Source organism: Excalfactoria chinensis, chromosome 1 (genome assembly GCF_039878825.1).
Source record: "Excalfactoria chinensis isolate bCotChi1 chromosome 1, bCotChi1.hap2, whole genome shotgun sequence".
NCBI lineage: Eukaryota > Metazoa > Chordata > Aves > Galliformes > Phasianidae > Excalfactoria > Excalfactoria chinensis.
Window position 1 is genome coordinate 118578983 of NC_092825.1, and position 25988 is coordinate 118604970.

The following is a 25988-nucleotide window of genomic DNA, read 5'->3' on the forward strand; positions in this document are numbered from 1 at the left end:
TTATTCTCTTGCTCGTTGTAATCACTCTTCCCTTACACTCCTGATGAACACCTCTGCCCCTCAGTGTCTGTGGAATAACTGCTGATGCAAAAATGATTCTGATTAAAATAGTTCAGAGGGTGTTAAAAAGTGTTTAAACTAACCTATATTATAGTGAACAAATTAGGTTAGGAGTGACAATGTCATCAATTAAACCTTAGGAGTACAGTAGGCGCATGTGCACACACAAGAACCTTCCTCAGTCAATTCATTTGCTGCCAGAACAAAAATATGGGAAACAGAGAAGACTGCCCTTGTTCTGCTGCCTTTTTTTATTTTTATTTTTGGCCAATATCTAAAATGCAGCATTCTTAATTCTAATTTAGGCTTTCCAGTTTCCTTAAAAAATGGCTCTGTCCAATAGCAGCAGTGTTAAGCACTGGAATAGGCTCCCCAGGGAGGTGGTTGAGTCACCATCCCTGGATGTGTTTAAGAGCCATTTGGATGTGGTGCTCAGGGATATGATTTAGCAGAGGGTTGTTAAGAGTTAGGGTACTATGGTTAGGCTGCAGTTGGACTTGATGATCTTTAAGATCTTTTCCAACCTGAGTAATTCTGTGATTCTATGATTCTGTAAAAGACACACATCTACATCAGCTAAAAAACAAGAGAAACACCTTGCCCCCATGCAGACACCACCTCAGTAAAGCAGCACTGAGCTTAAAGGCAGCCATTTCCATGTCCTTGCTTCACCTCATTCCTACACCTCGTTACTGTGGCATGAACATGATGCAGCAGCTCCCACTCTTTGGGTACTCCTCCTAAAGGTGAGACACGTTTTGCAGTACCTCAGCATGGCAGGGTAAGACAACGGAACCTCTGCAGCCCTAAGGCAGAGTTACTTTAATTACACTGTTTTGTGTCCTGCCCTTATATATATTTTTTTACTGAAAGTTTTTGCAATTAGATTTACCTGGGTGAAGCCTACAGAAAAAAAAAAGCCAACAAAACAACACAAACTCTGTATGTGTGCACATGTGCAGTGCCTAGAAAATCTCCTGTGTTATCTGTCTGTTTAGCATTACCTTCCACTAGACAAATATATTTTTAAACAAGCTGGAATCAAAACAACATTCCCAGCATTCAAAACATTCTGTCATCACTGCCCATTTGTTGCCCTCGAGGTTTCTCTCAGCTGGCAAATTTCCCATTTAAGGAATTACCAGATTTGTCTGCTCAGATAAAGCAGCAAAATAAAATGAGAAGCTGTATTGTTCTAGAGAACTTGTATTTTTCTTTCAGTGTACCAAATTAAGCGTACGAGAGCTAAACATAACAGCAAACAGAACAAACCTTGTGTCTCTTACAACCCTACCTCATTGCACTCTGCAAAATATGATTTTAACTAAGAAACCACAGCATTTCTTTTACGCTTACTCATTCCTTCTTTAAATATGTTTACAGTCATATATTATGTTAACCCATTTTTGGCCATAAATATTATGCTCATAAGCAATTTTTTTTTTCCTTCAGCAGCACTAGTAAGTATTCTGCCTGTACACACTGCTTGCTTCTATGTAACTTTACATAAAGAATTACCAATTGCTCTGCTGCCATTTTCCCAACATCACTTTCCTTTCCCCCCCAGAGAAATAAGAAAGAAAGCATGGAAAAATGAATAAAATAACACTTTTCCAAAGCAAGATGGCTCAAGAGTTCCTAGAATCGTAAAAGTTGGAAAAGACCTCTAAGATTATGAAGTACAGCTGTCAATGTGGAGTAACTTGCACATCAGAAGCTGTGTTGCAAAACCATATCCAAGTTCATGGGCCCACTGGCTCCAGCACCAGGATTTCAGATTCTTGGTACTGTAATGCACTAAAACTCTACACAGGCCTTTCATCTGAAACTGTAGGAACACCACTTTAACCCTTACATAGAAAGAAAACTGTGGGAAGGTCTGGAGGAACTTCTCAACGTGATCTTTCCTCACTAAATTGCTGAAACAGGCTTGATCATCTTGATGCAGGTGAGCAAAGAAAAAACTCCTTTAAACTCCATTTAGAGAGGGTTTCATGTGCTGAATGCACACACGCAGACATGTGCACCTAATTTAGCACAAGAGGAATATAAGGGAAATCGTAAATGATTCTAAAATGATTACAGCAAATCATGTTACTGAGCCAGAACTCATCTGAGGAGACCACTGCCTTCTAGTATTTATAATAAATCATTATCCTACACTGTTCCTCAAACTGAAAGTCTAATTTGAGGTGTTATGTTGTTACAACACAGCAATTACTCAGGTTTTTTTTTAGAGCCTCCCTTTAGAGCTTAAAAGGTCCATAATTCACTTGGCTAATACTCTGCATAGCTCTCCACATTTTTTGAGTGACATGATGAAATTCATCTGTGGTTGCTAATGGCCACAATATGGAAAATGCTACCTGTGAAGACCACTGTTCCACATGAATAAATAGATCTTAAAACACTTGTGAATCTTAAGCAGAAAGGACTACAAGTGATCAATTCTTTTCTGTTATTATTAAATAGGCTAATGCTGTTTTGGAAGATATAGCTAAAAAAAAAACACTACAAACGCAATGCATTATATCTGCTGCTTCTTAAGGTTGCAAATTATTCCATGTGCTAATTTGGCTCAAGCCCTACTGATTTATATTTTACAAGATGAGTCTTTACCTATGCTCTGATGTTCTGAAATGAGGACTACCAAAAAGTATGCAAAGTTCACATGTTCCAGTACATTATGGATTTTAAAGATTTTCAACTAGATTCCAAGGGTCTTCACACTGTATTACTTATTCACACTGCGTGTTCTTACAGTCCAGGCTTGAAAATCACAAGGTACTAATTACTACACTTTTCCATTCTGAGTATCAAGAATTGTAATATGTGAGACTTTTTGCATGGGCATGTAGACATAGGACAAGGTGGAAAGGTTCTAAATTGAAAAAGGATAGATTTAGATTTGATATAAGGAATAAATTATTCACTATGAGGGTGTAAGGCACTGGCACAGCTGCCCAGAAAAGCTGTGGTGCCCCATCCCTGGAGGTGTTCAAGGCCAGGTTGGATGGGGCTCTGGGCAGCCTAAGCTGGTAGGGGGCAGCCCTGCCTTTAGCACAGGATGAGGCTGGGTGGGCTTTGAGGTCCCAACCCAAACCATTTGATGGTTCTGTGAATAAAGAAATCAAAGCAACTGTTTTAATAAGATTGAATCTGACATCCACAGCAATAACCAGAGATACAGACTAACACATACATTTCAATTTTATTGAATGTGGAATGATATAATAGTGTACAATCTCATTAAAGAGCCAACCGATAAATAACTCTGTGCTATCAGAAATGACAGATCATTCTAAAACCTGAAGTCATATATCAAAGATAGCAAAATATACTGTAATGCAATAAAGGTAAGGAGAACAATGTATAAAGGGATCTGTCATTAGGTAATCTGAATGCAACATAAACCAAGGTTGATACTTGAGTGATTTCTTTGTTGAGTGCATTGCTATGTATGTTCTGGAAGAACAAAGTTTATTATGCAGAAGTTAAATGTTCTCATTGTAGTTGCTGAGCTACTTCAAATCATGTAACTGAAGGGTGTTTCAGATGGAAAAAACACCTTGGTTCCAAAAGAGGCACCAGTGTGACTCTTCAGAAAAACCAGATTAAAAATAAGACATCACGTGAATTGTACTGCATTGACTCTATGACTATAAAACACATTCTCACTCTAGACTGTCATTACCACTGAATGGGATGAATATGTCTTAATTCACTGGTGATTTTTTGGGTGCAGACATCTCTAAGGCACCTCACCTCTTCATTCCAAAGAAGAAGGGGAGCAATTATGACCATTGGATGGTAACACATCCCCAACACAGGACTAGCAAAGGGGTACTTCTTTAGCAGTCTCCTACAATATGCTAATATTCTGCATAACTCTTTAGCACAGATGTATGCCATTAATTTTACTATTTATTACTTTCTATGAAAGACAACTGACTCAACACTGGATTTTACGAGGCTAATATTTTGTCCCCGTCTAATGCCTCTTTTTTTTTTAACCTCGTGATGCATCTGCCTATTACGAGACTAAATTTATTCCAAAGAATAACTTAAGCAGTAAGGCACGGCAAGCTGTGCATTTGCAGGCAATTTACTTACCACCTGAGGCATGCTACAATGGCTCAAGGCCAAAGGCTGAGTAACTTCAACCATTCAGTAAGTGCAAGAATAATCAAACTGAAACACACAGCTTGAGAGACTCGTGGCTATCATGACATGGAATTTACATATACAGAAAAAAGACTTTCTGCACATCCTCCAGTTCCAACTCCCTGTTATAGGCAAGGGGCGCCAACCGCTAGGTCAGGCTGCCCAGGGCCCCATCCAACCTGGCCTTGAGTACCTCCAGGGATGGGGCACCACAGCTTTTCTGGGTAGCCTGTTCCAGTGCCTCACAGCCCTCATAGTGAAAATTTCTTCTTAACATCTAACCTAAATCTCCCCTCTTTTAGTTTCAAGACAATCCCCATTGTCTATCACTATCAGACCATGTAAGAAGTCAGTCCCCTTCCTGCCTATAAGCTCCCCTCAAGCACTGGAAGGCTGCAATGAGGTATCCCCAGGGTCTTCTTCAGAGTAAACAATCTCAAATCTCACAACCTTTCTTCATAAGAGAGGTGCCCCAGCCCTCTATCATTTTTGTGGTCCTGCTCTTGACCCAGTCTAACAGCTCCAAATACTTCCTGTTGTGGGGAACCCAGGCTTGGACATAATGCTGCAGATAGAGCCTCACAAGGGCAAAGTACAGGGGTATAATTCCCTCTCTCCCTACTGCCACCCCTCTTTTGATACAGCCCAGGATACTGTCAGCATTACAGGCTGCAGATGTACACTGCTGGCTCATGGACAGCTTTTCATCTATCAAAACACACAAGATTTCTGCAGGGCTTCTCTCAGGGAGTTCTTCTCTCAGTCTTACCTGGGACTCTTATTGGCAACCACCTTGACCCAAGTGTAACATCTCATGCTTGGCCTTGTTAAACCTCATTAGGTTCTCATGTGCCCGCTTTTTGAGCCTCTCAAAATCCCTCTGGATGGTGTTCCTTCCTTCTGCTGTGTCAACAGCACCACTCTTTTCCAGAATTTTAACTTTTTTTTTAATGTAAATACTATCCACAAAGCACAGTTCTCCATAAAACAATTTCTTTTTTTTTTTCTTTAAAAAAAAAACAAAAAAAAAACTCGAATGTGAAACTAGAAGACCACAAAAAACAGACTAACAACATCTAGTCAAACATCTGCAATCCACTTCAACCAGTATCTTCTTTAACAGTGGCAAAAATAGACTTCTAATGAAGAATGTAAGAACAAAGCAGTCAGAGTGGTACTCTCCCAGCCTCCAGTAGTCTACAGCTCTAGGACCAGCTGATGGTTCCAAAATCAAGAAACACCAAGACATCTTCTCATGGAACATTAATGCACACTGTTTGCAATTTACAACCACAGAAAGAATTTATTCTGCAGTTACTGCAGGTAACATTTTAATCTCGTGAGACAAAACACCTAAGTCTGGTTTTCACTATCTTAATAGTATTTGTTGAGTATAATCCTGTCCTTCATTTCCGTATGTAATGTCTGAAGTTTTAAAAAGTATTCTAGCATTCAATTCCTTTTTTTGAACCTACAATACAGCCCAAATGCAAAGCCATACAAACACTAGAATACCTGTACAATTAATTTGCACATGAAAAATATGCAAGCGAATTGGAGATTTTTACAGTAATCTATTCAACAAGCATTGCATTTGCACATACACGTGCAGAATACAACCTGCAGAAGTGATAGACCTGTCTGGAAATAAACCACAGAAATGCTATTACACAATTCTCCCCGACTGAAAACCTCACTGTAGGAATCGTGTATATCTGGTAACTTGCCGTTCTTCTCATGCAACAGTAATCAACTGCCATCGTGTCTCAGAACATACACAAAGTATAAGGAGATCCTGAAGACAAGCTCATTGCTCACTTACATTCTCCAAACATTTAGTGCTCAGAATTTTATGACTTTCCTTCCAACCAGGGGGACAGAAATACTGAATTACTATTAGCAATTCTTGTATTTTGGAGCTCAAGTAACAATGTCTTATGTTACAGCTGCTGCTGTTGCACCACCTTCTAGTTTATCCTAGTTGAATAATTAAATACCCTTTAGTACTTCTGACAGTACTAGACTGAGTATGGCTGTTAAAATCACATAGAAAAGAACTAGGTTTACGCAACTGTTGCAGATAGCAGGATAGATAAGACAAGAGGGAAAAGACTTCAAAACAGAAGCCTTATTTTTCTTCTATTTTACATGTCCTACCAAATGCGCACACACACTTGAGAACACACAGTGCACAATGATGCATAGTAGAATTCAAATTAACCTCAGAGATTTGTACACTATAATGGCAACCAACAGACAGTTCTCATTCCATTCCTCCTAAATCCCCCTCCCTCTCTGCAGTTTTCAGAATCACAGAAAATTCCCAGTGGAGAAGATACTTTAAGTATTCAGTTTATAGGGAAAATTCAACTGCATTAAACCATTTCTGAATCTCTGCATGTGATTACAAGGGAAGACAAAATATTATATTTAATAACTACAATCTCAACACCGCCCAATGCAGCTTATTTAGGAAAATAGGCAATTCCAAAAATCTGATAAAGATTTCCAGAATCTCTCAATGCGTTATGGTTTTTTGTTGCCATTTTCTTGCCCTGCAGTGAATCAATAGGGTTTTACTAAGAGCAATCCCAGGCTGAGAATCCCAACCAAGATTCTCCTGAAGGAGTATAAATTTTCCTCATGCTACCCTGCCACTGTGCTTACTCTCAGATCTACAAAGAGGAAAGGAGACTTAGTTGCCAAGCCTCCTCAACATCGTTTCCTTTCTGATGTAGCTCTTCTGTACCAAATATAGAAACAGTTAAAACCAGGCCAAGAAATGAGCATGCAAGTCAAACAGTAGCAGTGTCAGATGACTAAATAAATGTAAAAATGAATAGTGATAACCACACCAGAAAAGCATCAACATGGAGGTGAAAACTATGCACTCTTTACACTCTTCTGCTCTGGGCAGCTGCTTATATATCACACTTAAAGATACAGAATTTATAAAACACCATAAATGAACTTCAACCTACATAGTCTGTAACACTAACAACTGAACACAAAGAATAGAATTTCAGAATGGAAAAGAACCATTAATTGATAACTCAATTAATTAATAATGATATAAATTGATATTACACCTTGAAGCATTTAACTAAAATTCAAGTTTGCAAGGGAACATTTTCTCCCCAATCCTTAAAGTAATGAGAACAGCACACATATGTTCAGCATCTGATTTATAACAGACTTCATTATTTTTGTCTCAAGAAGATATACTGCAAGTTATGTGAAAAACTTACTTCAAGTTCTTCAGAAAACATGCTATATAGCATATAGTCTACATTCTTGCTTACATATTGCAGAAGGAACAATAAAACGACTTCAGATAAACCCAGGCTTTTCTAGTTTCTTCATTCCCTCTCAACTACAGCTGGCCAGCTCCTGGCTCCTAAGCAGATGGTGTGCTGCAGGACCAGCATGAGGAATGTTGTACCTCCACATGTGAAAGCAAACAAGGATAATGAGGCTGCTGTGGCCAGAACTGCTGTGCCCTTTCTTCTCTGCCTTCGTGTGTAAGTAGATACCCAGCCTAACCTCATTCTGGAAAGGGTGCAAATGGTGCACTGCCATTATCTCCCACAGCTCTCCCACTTCACTTTGACCTACACCATACAGCCAAAAAGATCCTGGTGCTGTAAAGCCATTTAAAACACTACATTTTCATAATTTTTTTTTTTTTTCCATTTTTATTCAGTACTCACTGAGTTACGTATAACGAAATGCAATTTTAAACCAACTTGATGCTTTAGTTTGCTTACCATAAAACTGTGCCACGTACATATCTAAATGTGTGCTCAACCCCACATTCACTGTTTTCCTACACTATTTGACTCTGAAGTAAAGAAAAACTCTTTTACATACTGTTATTCTTAGCAGAAATAGTGTTGCTAGCAGGAGCAGGGAAGCAATCATCCCTCCATACCCAGCACTGGTGAGGCCACGCCTCAATTACTGCGTTCAGTTTTGGGCCCCTCACTACAAGAAAGATATGGAGGCCCTGGAGTGTATTCAGAGAAGGGCAACGAAGCTGGTGAGGGTTCTGAAGCACAGGCCTTATGAGGAGTGTCTGAGGGAGCTGGGACTGTTTAGTCTGGAGGAGGCTCAGGGGAGACCTCACTGCTCTCTATAACTACCTGAAGGGAAGCTGGTTGGCCTCTTCTCCCGTGTAACTAGTGATAGGACTAGAGTGAATAGCCTCAAGTTGTGCCAATGAAGATTCAGGCTAGATGTCAGGAAGTAGTACTTTTCCAAAAGTAGCGGTCAGGCAGTGGAATGGGCTGCCTAGAGAGGTGGTGGAGTCGCTGACCCTGGAGGTGTTCAAGGAACGTGTAAGACATTAAGGTATGTGGTTTGGTGGTAGCTATTCTAAGTGAACATTTGGAATGGGTCTTTTCCAGCCTTGGTGATTCTATGGTTCTAAGACTTTAAAACACAAATTAAACTTCAAGATAAAAGTTAAACAAACAAACAAACAAACAAACTTGCAAGAAGGAAACAATTTAGAAAGAACACTACATCAATTGAGAGTTTACATAAAACACAAATAACAATCAATTAAAATTCTTCAATATGAACCAATTCAATAATTCAGTACATACAAGAGAAATCAGTACAATTAGTCAAACAAACTATTTCTGGTCCCCATGTCCTCCAGGATTTTAAAACCAATATCCTGTGGCCTCTCCTTGGTTTTCTAACTGACTTTCTACTTGGGAGAAAGATAGATCATTCCTGCCTAGCAATCTTCCAAGCAGTTTCTCGTCATAAAGCCATTCACTAGACTGGTAGGCTGAAATGAAGAAAAGCCTTTCACCTGCTGGAAAGGCTACAGTTCCCAGCTGTGAGTTTCCTGCCTTGGAAAGGTATTCAGCCAGAGTTTTCCCACATATACGAGTACACGACTTTCTCTAAAATGCTAGCAGCAAATACTGTCTGGATAAAATTTTCATCAGATCAATCAAAATAATAAAGTCAGGACTTAATGACAACTCACGACTTTCCATTTTACGTGTAAAGGAAATCTGTTTTATTTCTAGTTCAGATTCAAATATTTTTCTTTTTAAGAGGTATGTATTGACTTGTGATTCAGCAGAATCTCCTCATGCAATAGGCTGGAGAGTGTTGGGCGATACTGCTGACTCTAAGAACCCCGATTTAACAAATACATCTGAGAAAACTGAAGTGGTTGAATACAACTGTAATGCTGACACCCAGAGAAATCCAAGAAAGAGGCAAAAGATGAGTAAATAAATGAAAAGCACAGTTCTTTAAACAATTTACATTACCAAACTAATCTATCCTTCTGTAGGGTCACAGTCAAGTATTTGTAACCTAAAGCAAAGCCAAAAAGAAATATCACAGAATCACAGAATCACAGAATCACAGAATTATAGGGGTTGGAAGGGACCTCTAGAGATCATCGAGTCCAACCCCCCTGCCAAAGCAGGCTCCCTACACCACGTCGCACAGGTAGGCGTCCAGGCGAGTCTTGAATATCTCCAGAGAAGGAGACTCCACCACCTCCCTGGGCAGCCTGTTCCAGTGCTCCGTCACCCTCACTGTAAAGAAGTTCTTGCACACATTCGTGCGGAACTTCCTATGCTGGAGTTTCAGCCCATTGCCCCTAGTCCTGTCCCCACGCACTACTGAAAAGAGACCAGCCTCGCCACTATAGCTCCCACACCTCAGGCATTTATAAACCTGGATCAAGTCCCCTCTCAGCCTTCTTTTCTCAAGGCTAAACAGACCCAGTTCCCTAAGTCTCTCCTCGTAGGGGAGATGGTCCAGGCCCTTCACCATCTTTGTGGCCCTCCGCTGGACTCTTTCCAAGAGATCCCTGTCTTTTTTGTACTGGGGAGCCCAGAACTGGACACAGTATTCCAGATGAGGCCTCACCAGGGCAGAGTAGAGGGGGAGGATCACCTCCCTTGACCTGCTGGCCACGCTCTTTTTAATGCACCCCAGAATGCCATTGGCCTTTTTGGCTACAAGGGCACACTGCTGGCTCATGGCCAACCTGTCGTCCACCAGGACGCCCAGGTCCCTCTCAGCAGAGCTCCTCTCCAGCAGGTCTTCCCCCAACCTGTACTGGTGTATGCAATTATTTCTACCGAGATGCAAGACTCTACACTTGCTTATGTTAAACCTCATCCGGTTTCTTACTGCCCAGCTCTCCAGTCTGTCCAGGTCTCTCTGAATGGCTGCACAGCCTTCAGGCGTGTCAGCCAATCCTCCCAGCTTCGTGTCATCAGCAAACTTGCTGAGGGTGGCCACTATCCCCTCATCAAGGTCGTTGATGAAGATGTTGAACAAGACTGGACCCAGCACAGACCCCTGGGGGACACCACTAGTCACAGGCCTCCAGCCAGACACCGCACCGCCAACGACAACCCTCTGCACTCTGCCAGTCAGCCAATTCTCGATCCACTTCACCGTCCACTCATCTATCCCATACTTCCTCAGCTTTGTTATAAGGATGTCATGGGGGACCGTATCAAAAGCCTTACTGAAATCAAGGTAGACTACATCTACCGCTCTCCCCCCGTCCACCCAGCTAGTGACATCTTCATAAAAGGCCACCAGGTTGGTCGAGCACGACCTCCCCTTGGTGAACCCATGCTGAGTACTCCTGATAACCTCCTTTTCTCCCAGTTGTCTGGAGATGGCATCCAGCACAAGCTGTTCCATCACCTTCCCTGGGACAGAGGTGAGGCTGACTGGCCTATAATTACCCGGGTCATCCTTCTTGCCCTTTTTGAAGACTGGGGTGACATTGGCCATCCTCCAGTCTTCAGGCACCTCCCCAGTTCTCCAAGACCTTTGAAAAATTACAGAGAGCGGCTTAGCAATAACCTCCGCCAGCTCTCTCAGCACCCGCGGGTGCACCCCATCAGGTCCCATGGATTTATGGACATTAATGTTTCCTAAGCACTCACGGACCACCTCTTCCCTGACTAAAGGGAAATCTCCCATTCCCCAGATTCTCTCATCAACCACCGGGGACTGGGATTCCTGGGGGAGAGCCCTTTCACTAAAGACAGAGGCAAAGAAGGCGTTCAGTATTTCCGCCTTCTCAGCATCCCCCGTTACCAGAACACCCCCCTCACTTAGTATGGGGCCCACATTCTCCCTAGCCTTCCTTTTGCTGTTAATGTACTTAAAAAACCCTTTTTTATTATCCTTTATCTCCTTAGCTAGATTCAGCTCCAGGTGGGCTTTAGCCTTCCTGGTCGCATCTCGGCAGTCCCTGACTACATTCTTATATTGTTCCCAAGTGGCCAGACCCTTTTTCCACATATCGTGTACTTTCTTCTTTCTGCGGAGCTTGCACATGAGTTCCTTACTCATCCACGCAGGTCTCCTGGCACCTTTTCCTGACTTCTTAGTTACAGGGACGCACCGATCCTGAACCTGGAAGAGGAGCCGTTTGAATGCTAGCCAGCTCTCACAGGCCCCCTTGCCTTCTAGCACCCTGGCCCACGGGATGGCCCCAAGTAAGTCCCGGAGGAGATCAAAGTTGGCTCTCCTGAAGTCCAGGGTAGCAATCCTACTTTTTGTTTTGCTTCCTCCGCTCAGGATCTCGAACTCCACCATCTCATGGTCGCTACAACCCAAGTTACCCCCGACTTTTACTTCCTTAACGAGTCCTTCCTTGTTGGTGAGAATAAGGTCCAGCAGCACCCCGCCCCGCGTCGGTACCTCGACCATCTGCATTAGAAAGTTATCTTCAATACACTGCAAGAATTGTCTGGACCGCGCATGCTTGGCCATATTGGTCGTCCAGCAAATATCTGGATAATTGAAATCCCCCAAAAGTACCAACGCCCGGGAGCGTGATGCTACTTCCAGTTGGCTACGGAAGGCCTCATCAACCTCCTCTTCCTGATCAGGAGGCCTGTAGTACACACCCACTACAGTGTCCCCCTTACCAGCCTGGCCCTTGATTCTCACCCACAAGCTCTCGACTGCTACATCACTCTCCCCCAGGTGGAGTTCAATACATTCTAGCTGCTCTCTCACATAAAGAGCAACTCCACCACCCCGCCTTGCTAGCCGATCTTTCCTAAAAAGGACATAGCCCTCCATGACAACATTCCAGTCATGCGAGCTGTCCCACCACGTCTCTGTGATCGCAATGAGATCATAGCCATGCGATTGCACACAAAACTCCAATTCTTCCTGTTTATTCCCCATGCTTCGCGCATTAGTATACAGGCACTTGAGAGAAGGAGCATCTCCCCACCTCTCTCCATGCCTTTGAACCCCTTTGTCAGCACCCAACACGCTCTGCTTTAAGCCTTGAACTGCCGCCTCAGACCCAGCGGCCCTCATTTTGTCCCCTTCCCCCTTCGTACCTAGTTTAAACACCTGTCAATTAGTCCTGACAGTTCCTCGGCTAGAACCCTCCTACCCCTTGGAGACAGGCCGCTTCCATCTGCAGCTGTCATGCCAGGAGAATATATCTGGAAATAATACATAAAGGGCACAAGTGTTCCATCTTCAAAGCTTTATTTCCTATAAACACACAAAGAGTATCTAAATACAAAGTAATTTTAAAAAAATGTTTGTCAGAAATATTGATTTTTTCTTAAAAGCGGATTGTCCCTAGATACCTTTATTAACCCAATCCACCACAGTTTCTAACAGTCCAGCTCAGGATGCAGACAGAATTGCTTCTTTCTCTCAAAACTCAAGTCACCCAAACTAGTCTGTTAAGGGAGCAACACTGCCTTTCCTCTAGGCAGCCTGCCTTTGATGCTTTTCTCTCTTCCATATTAGAATCATAGAACCACAGAATGGCCTGGGTTGAAAGGACCACAATGATATTGTTTCAGCCCCCCCACCATATGCATATGTATTGCCACCAACCACCAGACCAGGCTGCCCAGAGCCACATCCAGCCTGGCCTTGAATGCCTCCAGGGATGGGGCATCCACAACCTCCTTGGGCAACCTGCTCCAGTGCATCATCACCCTCTGCATGAAAAACTTTCTCCTAATCTCTAATCTAAACCTCCCCTGTCTCAATTTCAAACCAGTCCCCCTTGTCCTATCACTATCCACCCTCCTATTTAAATGCTCCCTTCAAGTACGAGAAGACTGGAATGAGGTCTCCCTGGAGCCTTCTCTTCTCTAAGCTAAAAAAGCCCAGTTCCCTCAATCCTTCCTCATAGAAGAGGTGCTCCAGCCTTCTGATCATCTTAGTGGTCCTCCTCTGTACCCACTCCGAGCTCCACATCCTTCCTGTATTGGGGGCCTCAGCCCTGGATGCAGTACTGCAGATGGGGCCTCACAAGAGCTGAGTAGAGGGGAACAATCACCTCTCTCTCCCTGCTGGCCACCCCTTTTTTAATGCAGCCCAGAACACAGTTGGCCTTCTGGGCTGCAAGCATGAACTACCAGGTCATATCCAGCTTCCCGTCCACCAGGACCCCCAGGTCCCTCTCCGCAGGGCTGCTGTCAAGGAGATCTTCCCCCAACTTGCATAAATACCTGGCGCTGCCCTGACCCAAGTGCAGTACCCTGCACTTAGCCTTACTGACCCTTATTAGGTTTACATAGGTCCACTTCTCCAGCCTGTCCCGGTCCCCCTGGATGGCTTCCCTTCCTTCCAATGTATTGACGGCACCACAAATCTGTATCATCCACAAATTTGCTGACAGTGCACTTGATGCCATCATCTGTCATTGATGAAGATGTTGAAGAGCACCAGTCCCATGACTGACCCCTGTGGGACACCATTTGGGACCAGCCTCCACCCTGACACAGAACCATTAATCAACACCCTTTGGCTGTGTCCTGCCAGCCAATTCCTAATCCACTGTAGAGTCTATCCTTCAAATCCACACCTCTCCAATTTAGAGAGAAGGATGTGGTGAGGAACCATGTCAAAGGCTTTGCAGAAGTCCAGGTAGATGACATCCATCGCCCTTCCCCTGTCCACCAAAGCTTTAACTCCATCATAGAAGGCCACCAGATTGGTCAGGCAAGATCTGCCCTTGGTGAAGCCATGCTGGCTGTCTTGAATCACCTCTTTACCTCGTATGTGCTTTAGCACAGCTTCTAGCTCCATGATCTTCCCAGACACAGATGTGAAGCTCACCAGCCAGTAGTTCTCCTTATCTTCCTTTTTCCCTTTCTTAAAAATGGGAGTAATATTTCCCTTTTTCCAAACTCTGGGGACTTCACCAGACAGCCCTGATTTTTCAAATATGACGGAGAGCGGCTCGGCAACCCCATCAGCCATCTCTTTCAGAACGCTAGGATGGATATTATCCGGTCCCATGGACTTATACATTTCAATTTTATGAGGAGGGCTCAGACTTGTTCCACCACTACAGTGGGACAGAAACCACTCCCCACACCCTCATCTAGAGGCTCGGGGTCCTGGCAGACACGAGAAGCCTGACCACTGGTGAAGACTGAGGCAAAGCACTCACTGAGTACCTCAGCTTTTTCTATATCTAAGGAAGCCAGCTCCCCATTACCTTTCATCACTATTACAGGTGCACTGACTCAGGTAGGGTCCTACACAGGACACACCTTCCTTTAATTACTGTAGATTGCTGTGCCACAAAACAACAAACACATGCCAGTGGTACCACCACTACTGCTGTCTTTGTCTCGAAGGTTGACTTGCTTGCCTGCAGTTTCTGCCAGATCTCAGCTGCCTGAATCCCCATATGTCACTCACCTTCTTATTTTGATGCATGCCAATTTTGCGTGCTAAAAGGCAGTCTGTACATGTATGGATATATATATATATATATATATTTAATTATGTCTCTAACTTACCAGCTGTCAAACTCTACTTGACATTTACAATAATGTCTGAGGGTAATCTGTATCTATTTCCGTTTTTTTCACCATAAACTACTCTTGCTCTAACTTAAAAAAAAAAAAAAAGACACTTTTATTGTATACTCCTTGCATAAAACTTACTACCATTTCTGGGATACATCTATATTGCATTGAGTACAAAATCCAAAACAAAGAAACTATGTTCCTTACGATGAGGGTGAATTGTACGATGAGTGTTGAACATTATGCAATGTACTGCATATAGTCATCTTCAGCTTGGCAGACAGTGAAAGCTCTTTTTTCTCCGTTCACACATACAACCATCCCCTTGGACTTTGGGGGGAGGAAAAAAATACTCAATTAAGTTTTCAAGGAAGGTTTGTTATAGAACTCTGCTGTAAAATAAAAGCTAAGTAACCAACCAATCGTCTGCCTAAATCCCAAATGTTCTCATGTTTTGCATTTAGGGTTGGATGATAACTTTGCTCTTTCTTTTAGTGCAGCTCTCAATAACAGTGTGCAGTCTCAAGAGATGAAAATAGTTTTTTAGCCTGGAAATCATATGGAAAAAATCAACTGCCCTTTAAAAGAAGTTATAAATGTCTGGACAAACTTTTCCCAGACTTCCCTTCTTCAGTTATTTAACAAACATATGGTTATTTATAATGTGAGCTACACTTGCAGCATTTCAGAAATTACTTATAAACACGCCTATAGCTACTCAGCTCCTCCCAAGACTATTCTGCCCTTACTCAAAACCCTTCCAGCACTGTTTGCCGAGGGATCTTTTGACAGCGAACCCACGTTCTTACCTTGGTGTTTTCTCTGCCTTGAAACTTACCTCAGTTTTCTTGTCTTAGCAAGTACCTTATTACAGGTTACTTTCATTTCTGAAAGATTTTAACACTAAATACCAATTACGATAAAGAAAATCCTTGCCCAGAGGGCACTGCTGATTAAAGATACGGATAAAATGAGCACAACCTCAGTTCTCTCAGTATTTAAGGAACACTAAGGAGCCCATCATTCAGGCCAGCGGTACAGCCAATGCTAATAGCTGGACTGATGTCTTTTTGACACAAATATCTGTGTTCCAGCAAACCTCCTCTCTAAGTCAGGAGCCTGCTACTTCTGTATCCCAAGTACCTTACAGGTTAGACTGACAAGAAGGAGAGGCCATGTGCTGGGACTACCTGGTTCTTCTTATGATGAAGAAGGAAGATATCTCTGTTACTTGCTGTGTCTGGAATCTGAGAAGTTAGGTGAGATGATCCCACTCAAAATACTCTGTGCTAATGAGTAACAGGGACACAGCCAAAAAACTAGGTTTTACCATCTTCTACTTTTCTTTCTCATGTACGTATGTAAAAGCATGTGCATGTATGTACACGTCAAAGAAAATAAAACAACAACCAACAACAGTTAAGACAGTATCACACTGAAAATCAAAACGATTCTGCTTTCACGCTACTTTTATTCATTTGGATACAAGATTATACAGTTTATTTTACTCACTGTTATTCTCTAGGGTTTAATGGAACTTCTCACGTAAATACACTGGTTTATTCAATATCCCTTCCTGTTTAATGGAGTTTTAATTCAATTCAGTGCATTATTTAACTCAATAGAAGGTAAAACAACATTTTTCCCTTGCAATCAGCATAAATTACAGAACTGTGTGTCTGAAGATGGGTTTTCTTCCCCCAGCTTCTAGAGTTTCCTGAAATTCAAATTCTTACATTCTTCCCTACTTTTGAAATCTGATCCTACTGCCAAAAGATAAAATGGAAACAAACACCATCAACTTAAACACGAATGGTGCATATAAATAAGTTGAAAAAGAAACTGCTCATTTTTTAAATTTCTTCTTAAATAAACTCTTAAGTTTATGAATGAGTCTTCACTTTAAACATTCCTTATCACTGTTAATTGTATTTTATACTATTATGGGGATTCCACAGCACTCTGTCCTCAACTCCTTTCTCTTTCACTCATGTGGGAATCTCTTTCAAAACTGATTTTAATTACCATTCGTGCATGGATACTCAGTGCTCCAGATCTGCCTTTTCTGATGTGACCGGGACTTCTGGCTGTGAACTCCAAAACCACTCTGAACACTCAGTACCCTTTTCCTCTTTGCTCTGCAACCATTCTTGCACCGTTTTGTCAGCACTGCCAAACATCTTATTTGTCATGCTACACTTGACGATATTCTCTTTAGCCTATAGATTTTACTAGACGGCCATCTCAGGGTTATATAAATAATGTCGTTGGTTTTTTTGTTGTTTGGTGTTTGGTTGTGTTTTGTTTTTGTTTTTAATATATTATATGTATGCAACTCTTATTAGATTAAAATGTTTGTGTGCAACACTTCTAACTAACTTATCACAAAATCACACCTCAAATTCAAGCAGTTTTTACCATTTTGGAGAATCACAGAACGGCTTGAGTTGGGAGGGATGCTTAAAGGTCACGTAGTCCAACTCCCCTGCAATGAACAGGAACACCTACGGCTAGAGCAGGTGCTGAGAGACCCGTTCTGCTTGACCATCCTCTCCAGGAATGAGGCATTTCAAGACCTTTCATAGTCCTTCTCCAACCTCCTTTACCTTACTTGTATATTAGTTTACTTGCCTATTTATTACATTTTCAAACTGGAATCGTCATGTTTCTTATCATGCTGGCTACCACACTTGGAATCTGTTTCCTACGTGTTTCCTCGAGTTACTTCACTGAAGTCCTTCATTTCCTTCTTTAGATCTTCAAAACAGACTGCCTATTTTCTATGAACAAAGTTGATTTGGTAAGAAAAAAACGAAGTACTACTCTACTGAGAATCGACGTCACTTTTCAAATTTAAGAGAACTTTAAGCCATGTTATTCTTTCACATATATCTTCAAAAAAGAATGGGGAGAATGCATAAAGGTAAAGAACCCAAGGAAAACACTAAAACTGATCAGTTTAACTAGGGTTATTCCAGATTCACATTCTGCAAATCCATTCCGGACTTAAAAGTCAAACAGGCTTTCCCTGTTATGGCTAACCAAAGAAATCAAGATTTTCATTGCAAAATTCTTTTGCCACCTCACCTGTTGTGACTCTATTAACATTACAGAGGCAGCCAGGATAAGGTTTGGCTCAACTCTTGGAATGTTGCTAATGATGCAGCTGATGCCTGAGCCAGAAGAGAACCTAATTTACAATTCTGAAAGCATTTTTACATGAAAAATAACTAATAGTACGCAGGAGCTCAACACATCCAAATACACAGAACATGAGGATCTGATCTATGGGACAAAAGAAGACGAACAAATTAATCCACAGCATTTCAACTTGGAAAATCAGAATCTAAAAGCGTTGAACTTTTTTTTTACTGCGTGCTCCCCTGAACACAGTGTGCTTCCTTGCTTGTACACGTTCTTATTGTGTCTGGTTTTAATGTACGCTGTGGAAAAAAAAAAGCAAAACCTGTCATTACCTCAGAGTATATTGAGACGATGTTTCACGGCACATTGAAATGCTCTGAAAGCCTCCTCTCTTTAACACCTCTGCATACGCCTCGGCTGCTGAACCCAGGTGACAGAACCACTGGTTTTTCTGTGTGTTTACCACACAGACCCACCATCACCAAGGAAGGAAATTCCAAGGCTCACTTCAAGAAGCTTCCCAAACAAAGAACTCTTCTGACAGATGTTTTATGTTTTAACATGTTTTCCTAAGAAAAGCTACGTAGTCTTGGAAGCTTTCTAACTCAAGCAGCTATGACCCCTCAGTGGAATTTCTGTGAAACCATGCCTGGCTTTGTAAGATACTCTTTTGATCACAGACACTGGAAATCCTGGGGCAAAGACAACAGTCTGCTAACTTTTGCTTGTCAGGGTTAGTTATCCCCTACTCCCCCTACAAAACCAAACAAAAAGTAAGAAGGCTAACAGTCCGAGAGCTTCATTTAGGTAAATCTTTCTCCTGATTTTATTCGGTTTCAAGGAAAACATCAGAGAAACACTTTACAAACTCTTTTGCTTCACTCTTGAATTTACAGCTTATCTAACAAAAAATGGAGAGAAGGTCCAAGAGCAAGACTGAAAGGTCTTGAAGGTTTTAATTAATGCTGAAGTATGCATCAAAGCCAGAGAACAGCTACCATGTTGGCCATTTTGAAAACCTGGGATCAGTAACGGTGGATAGCACTCTTTCTGCTCCTCCCCAACCACTGTTCTGCCTCCAGCCCTCAGTAGCATGTCAGATTCTTTTAACCTGGAGACACAAGTAGAGCTACAATGCTATCTCCTGTGCGTGTGCTGCTAAGGGTCATATACAGGAGGAAGCTGCACATAGGCATGAACTATCAGGTTCTTTAGTGGAAAACTAAGGAGAAAGTGTTTTTACAGAATACAACTGTGTTCTAGATATTATTTTTTCTAGGCTCAAATGAGGTTGGTATCTTGACCTGCTAATTCCTCACTAGCAACTAAAATTTTCCTCAGCTGAGAGGTGAACACAGTCTAGGAACAAGCTTCTTAGCAATGTTAACACAATCACAGTGCTAGCAGACACAGCTACAGCAGCAGCACTGGTCAACACTTCAAAGCAGTTTGGGGCCACACTGTTTTGTTGATGCTGATACACCCCGACACACACCCACACAGCTTCCTGGGCCCAGCACAAATTCAAAGCAAAACAAACAAGGAAAAAAAAACAAAACCAGAGACTACAGAAAGTCAAACACTGTAACAAAGTACCGATCAGTCTTATCCTTTGACAAAATAAAACCTTAATCAAATAATAAATATGTAACCTAATATCTCCTTCTGCCTTAAATCCTTCCCCACTCCCTCCCGACCCCCACTTCCCTTGAAAACCAGATGGCCCCGGCAATACGCCCTGAGGTCAACAGATGCACCATGACTTTGGAGAGAGAGAGGTATATAATATCTTTAATAATATTTCCAGATGATAAAATGGGAAAACACACATTGAAAAAAAGCGCTAAACATCTACAGCAGGGAAACAAACAAAGGACAGGTCTGTATTAAAATATCCAAGACAATAATGGAAAGAAAAGCCAAGAAGTGAACTCATACTATGAATGATGAATAAGTGAAGAATGATTAGAAAAAAAATAAAATAAAATTAGGAAACCACATGAAGAAATGATACGAGATAACTCAGAGGATTGGTAACGGATATGGCTGCTTATTTGTCACGGCTGTTCAAAGCTGTGAATTCAAGAATTCCACGTTTTCCTAAAACACGTGCTTGTCTTTCAGCTTTATAGGAGATCTGTGTCAGTGGGTGAGTAGATGAACGAGTGCATAGGTGAATGAACAGGTGAACAATTGAGTCTGGGCTGTGCTGGCTGAATCTAAATTCGGTTGCCACAAAGTATGTCCGGAAAGAATCAAACAAATTACAGGTTAAGCTACTCGAGACTTTCACCGGTGAATCTGAGGTCTGAACTCAGGTCTGTGAATCTTAGTACGAAAACTGATTCTAGCGGCAACATCATTGAGCTCCGTGTTTTTTTGTGTAGTGCTACACCCAGGTCAAATTTGTTCAGTTTACAAGAACAGCTTCCAAACTGCAGACATTCTCAACTTATCCCACAATCAGAAAAACAGGTAGATACCTTTCCTCAGAAGATGCACAAGACAATATTTTACTCTGCTCACTGTTACAACTAAGACATTGTGTGTTCTTCACCTTTAGTGCATTTGTCGTTATCACCAGCTCCTGTGTGCCTCCATAAGTTTGATCCCAGGACAGCACGGCACAGCTTACTGTGGTCTGCAGACATCCTGCAACAGCCTGGCTGTAGGAACAAAAAGCTCTATCTACACAGACATTCTAAGCACGTAAGAAGTAGCACAAACTAACGGAGTGCTCTTCCTTAGATAAGAAATAACTTGTTAGCCCATGGTAACCTCCTCACATGCCCTTAGTCTAAAACTTCATGCATCAGAAAAAAAATAAAATACAGTTTTGTTTCCTGGTCAGCTTTGGCCAAACAGATGTAACAAACAAAAAGTGTATTGTAGCACATTACAGCTTCAGTGGCTGCTTTTCACTTGAAGGATATCTGCACCATCTTTCTAAGTCAATCTTCTTGCACATTGCACACAGTACAATTTTGCCTAACCCTCTCAAACCACAGCCATAGAAGCCAAAAAGCCTTCTCTACCTGCATTTAATAGCACATCGCTCATGTGGATATGCCCTTGGGACCAAAAAGCTTTAATAAACAACCTTTAGCCTCAGACCGCTCTCAGCAGGACAGAGTAGCTTCCACCAAGGCAAATGATGGAAGCCAGACAGTACTTTGCCATCAAGACAGACAAGAGGAATAACATATCCGCTTAGCTCAAGTTCTGGTAGCCAGACTTTCTAAAGAATGTCTGATCTTCAGACCTGAAGATTTGTCTCTATTAAAAAGCTGTTTCTGACCTAATAGAGACGCCATGCACTTAAGTGTATCTATGCCACTGGCTTCCCAAAAGGCACTGGCTACCATGACAGAAGCCCCCACAGCTGCTTCTGCCAGCACTTTTCCTGGCCCTGAGGAAGCCCATTCACTCTTGTTCCTTTCCTCTCCTCATCAGAGCAATAACTGGAGCACACTGAGGCAGAAAGAACAGCCACACTCTCAAGGGACAGGAAGTTCAAAACAAGGTAGCAACACTGTGTTGGGGCTGGGCTGCCAGTCTGAAAAACCTAGACAGTAAAATGCAACACACGGGCACGCTAAATGAAGAGCAACTCAGAAGCCTATGACTGAAAGAGAGAAAACAAACAACCAAACAAAACCATATGTGCTTTGTTATATATATAATTTTTTTCCGTTAATTTAAAGAGAGGAGAGTTCAAACTTGAAAGCAAGCTCTGTCTCTGGGTTTCTCAGTCTTGAACTGCTGTCTGAAACAAAAGAAAATCCATTTGCTGTCTGGTTAGGCTTCATGTATCACTGTGAATCCATGAGTGTTACTATGGAATTTACTTGGTAATGTTAGCAAGAAAATCTATTTGTGCAAGAGTATTTGTTAAGGGAAGTCCTGTTCTGTGTTGGAGCTGTCAGCATCCTTGTGACTTTTGGTCCTCCGTGTGCACTTTAGACTCCTTCCTTCAAACGCTCACTGCTGACTCTGGAAATGGGGCTAAATGCTATAGAAGGGAGAGGACCGAAGCATTTCCCTCCCAATGAGAGGCCTGAGCATTGTGCTTACAGGCTCACTTCACAACAACGTAAATTAAATATAAGCATTAATTCTCAGGTAGGCGAGCAAATGAATCCCGACTGTGAAGATGTAGTAATCCTGTATTCTTAAAAGAGAGTTAAAAAGTTGTGAGGAGAATTTTGTTTTTCCTCTTCCCCTACTCTGTGGAAACCAGAACGGACACAGCATAATGCTGTTACAAAGCCCAGTTAAGTAAGAAGCCAGAGGTGCACGTATCAGATAGGAGAACTCAGCACATCCTGAAGTACTATTGTAAACGAACATTCTATTCCAAGAGAACCTACGATAAGGTGCTGAGAAGTCACAGCTATTAATATCATTTTACCTCTTTACATAATCCTGCTGGAATCTGCAGAGACTACCAGATCTTTTTTTTGTGCGAATAAGGAATAACATCATTACATCAAGGGAGCACCATCACAACATGGGAAAAGGCAATTACTGGTGAAACTGAACAATCATGGATGTCAGCCCAGCAAATGAAACAGCTGAGATCTGGGTTTCACTGTGGGGAAAGGGAGAATTTACACAAGAACAAGAAACTGTGGATGCTGCTCCATTTTTAGAATCCAGAGAACATGAAAGTGTAAACATCTTACAGGAAGTAAGGTTCAGGGCCTAACATCCACAGCCATAACAGGAAAAACCTTTCCAAATCAGCTCTGCATTATTAACCCACATTAAGAAGTATTTATTTGGCAAGACAGAATATCTGTATCACTCCTTCAGAATTTTTCTTCCTTTCTTTTTCAAATATCTGGATTTCATTTAGACCTCATCTGAGAATTCAAGCCTAATTCTCCAGCCACTTTTGGGAACAGTTTTCTTCTTTTTTGAAGATAAATGAAGACTCCTATGTTGACCTTCATTATTTATTTTTCTCCTTACAATTATAAACTAGTAACAAACTGCTAATGAAAGCTATCACTAAGAAGCTCAGAAGTATCCAATCAAGCCAGCTGTTTGCAACATTTATCAAGCCACAGGAAGGAATTGATGACTAATAAGTTAGTACTACCTGCATTATGCTGCTGCCTTTATCTCGTATACATTTGAGATAAAGGCATCAGCTTAATGTGAAAAATATTACATCATTAACATCTAGAACAACACAGACTAAAAAAGAAAGAGCAAAAATAATCCTTGCCCCCAAAGTTATAATATAAGAATAAAATCAATGCACGATGGATGCATTCTGGTAGCTGGAAGTAGGAAAAAAATGGGTATATCTCCATTCCACACTGCAAAGCAGATACCTGTATTAGCCTGGGTACTGCAGCACATAAAACATTACACACTGTTTAATTTTTTTTTCTGTAAAGTGTAATTGGCCCAGGTAAAGACCTTATGGGACCTACTCAATGCAAGGGTTATAAAGCAAGCAAGCAGTCATACAACCAGCCCACACCACAAAGCACTGCAACGCAGCCATGCTCAGGGAAGGAGCAGCACTGCCAGCATCTATGCTGGCACAGCAGGAGGAAACAGGTATTCTTTCCAAAGGGTTTCTTAGAAAAAATTACTGCAGTTTTCTTTCCAGTTCCATTTCCAGCTTGTTCCTCTCCCTTTTCCAAAGGCAACAATTAAAAAATAAACATAAAAAATAAAATTGCAGTGATAGAAGAATAAATAAAAAATAAATTTCTCATCCAAATTAGCACCCTTCCTATTGCTTTGAGGCACACAATTTGAATATGTAGTTCTTTGAAAAAACCCAATACATAGAAGGTTATCTGGACATCTCTAGAAAACGCAAAGGAAATACATTGAGTGTCTGATTCACAAGAAGACATCCTCTGTTTGACACTGTTACAGCTGCAGTGCTCTCTGCATAGAGTTTTCAAAGCAGGTCCCTGGGTGTGCGGTGACACTGAAGCAGTGACAGTGAGCAGCACAGCACAGTCTTTGGCAATTGGCTACAACTGCACTCTCATGTTTCCTACTGATGTGCGGCAGTCACAGAACTTGCACAGATTTCACAGTGCTACATTAATCAACAACAGCAACAAGAAAAAGGGCCAGAACATCTCTTCCTCTCCACAGCTCTTCATTACTAGATGAAGGAGGACGCTGCCTTTTGTCTTTAACTGACGTGGACTGTGCAGGTTGTGATTGTGCTCAAAAGCAGTACTGGTTCTACAGAAAAAGGCTTGTTGCTCTATTTTGTTACAAAGATCACAGGGAAGTACAGGAAAAAAACCTATTCAAAGGAAGAACTGAGCCTGCAGAAAGCCATGTACGTCTTTGCCACAATACTGATATTGCTAGTAGTAACCTGAAATCAACATTTCTGAAAACACTGCTTGGAAGCTGGAAGAGGAACCTACATCTGAAGGCAACGTATCTACTTCCAGGATTGTGTTTTGTTTTCTGTTCCCATTTTCTTTAAAGCGATGAGGGTGATGAATAGCCTGGCTGCTGGGAGTTGGGGTGGCTTTGGGCTGAGAGCCCCAGCACAAAGCCTGCTGAGCAGAAGGGGTGACAAGAACAATGGGCCCGGATCTCCCACCTGAGTTCATGGGCTGGCTCACATCTGCCTGAGGAGTCAATGGAGTAAGTGGTGCAGATGGGTACAACACACAGTTGTCACATCTTAAGCCAGCACAGCTAGATCTACCAGTGTTTGAGACGGTCACTTACGTTAGTGGCCCAAACGTCAAATAACCTACTTACTCTTCTCCAAATATCTGCCATGACAGTCCAAACAAATGACTTCATGTGTTTCCCTAGAATTTAAAATCCCAGGTAAAATTTTCACCCTTCTCCAAAAAAAAAAAACCAAAAAAAAAAAATATCTGAACTTCAGTAAAGCATTCTGGGATCTCTCTTAGAGTGGGAATTAACAACACACTGCTGCTAAAAGCTACCATAATTTGGTAAAAATTGTTTTTATTATTCTACCTAATAATTTCATAATGCACTTAAACAGCCAAGAATTTTGTAGCAGGTTATTCAGAGAAAATTGTTTAGAGCAGATCATTTCTGCATTAATATTAAAAACTTCTTGGCCTAGAGATACTTCAATGTAAAAGCTATATGCACTTCTGTTGCACATCACGTAATGTCTGCTTATAATGCCATGTTACTCACAAGATGAGAAAATGAAGAGTCATTTTTAGAATGAAAGTAGCACTTCATACTTTAGAAAACAACATCTCATTAATATAACCAGTAAAAAGTGATTGAGTACAGAGCCAACACCTCAAATGACAAACTGCAAGCTTAAAATCGCACTGCCTTTATACATGCATATATGTACACACACACACACACACACTGAAACACATACATCAAGCAGGCTCCCAAGGAGTATTTATGACAGCTTGGAGCAGCTCCTTCTCTGCCTGCTCACAGAACAAGCCATCCTTCAGGCAGCCCAGCTAGAATCACTGTGCTCAATGACAAATCATAAAGGACTGAAGTCATGCAGCTACCTGGAAAGAAAAAGGATCCTTCATCGTGTATTTAGAAATGCTAAATGGCCCGGGAAACTATTCAGAGATTTCTCATGCTCAAATCCTCATTTTCTCTTGCGTGGCCATCCCTAGGACAGCTCTGGAAAACAAGGCAGCCATTTTCTCTTAAGCTGTTACATTCAGCAAACCAGATTGAAGTGCTTGATAAGCTGCTGCTCTCTTCCGTGCCTGCAGCACTCAGAGGGGAAAAACAACCAATCACCCACAAACAGGTAGCGACCACAGCCATTTTTGCACTTGCCTGAAA

The 25988-nt window shown here is 41.8% G+C and overlaps 1 protein-coding gene across 6 annotated transcripts in view; it reads right to left on the bottom strand.

Annotated features, from left to right (window-relative positions):
- TBL1X (transducin beta like 1 X-linked) overlaps positions 1–25988 on the bottom strand; it is a 209486-nt gene that overhangs the window by 97252 nt on the left and 86246 nt on the right. The window contains exon 1 of one of the 6 annotated variants that reach the window (XM_072336439.1): positions 25700–25875. The exons of the other annotated variants lie outside the window; for them this stretch is intronic. The gene's annotated coding sequence lies outside the window, so the exon portion shown is untranslated. Of the gene's footprint in view, positions 1–25699; positions 25876–25988 lie in introns of those variants that run through there. 6 annotated transcript variants of the gene reach the window in all.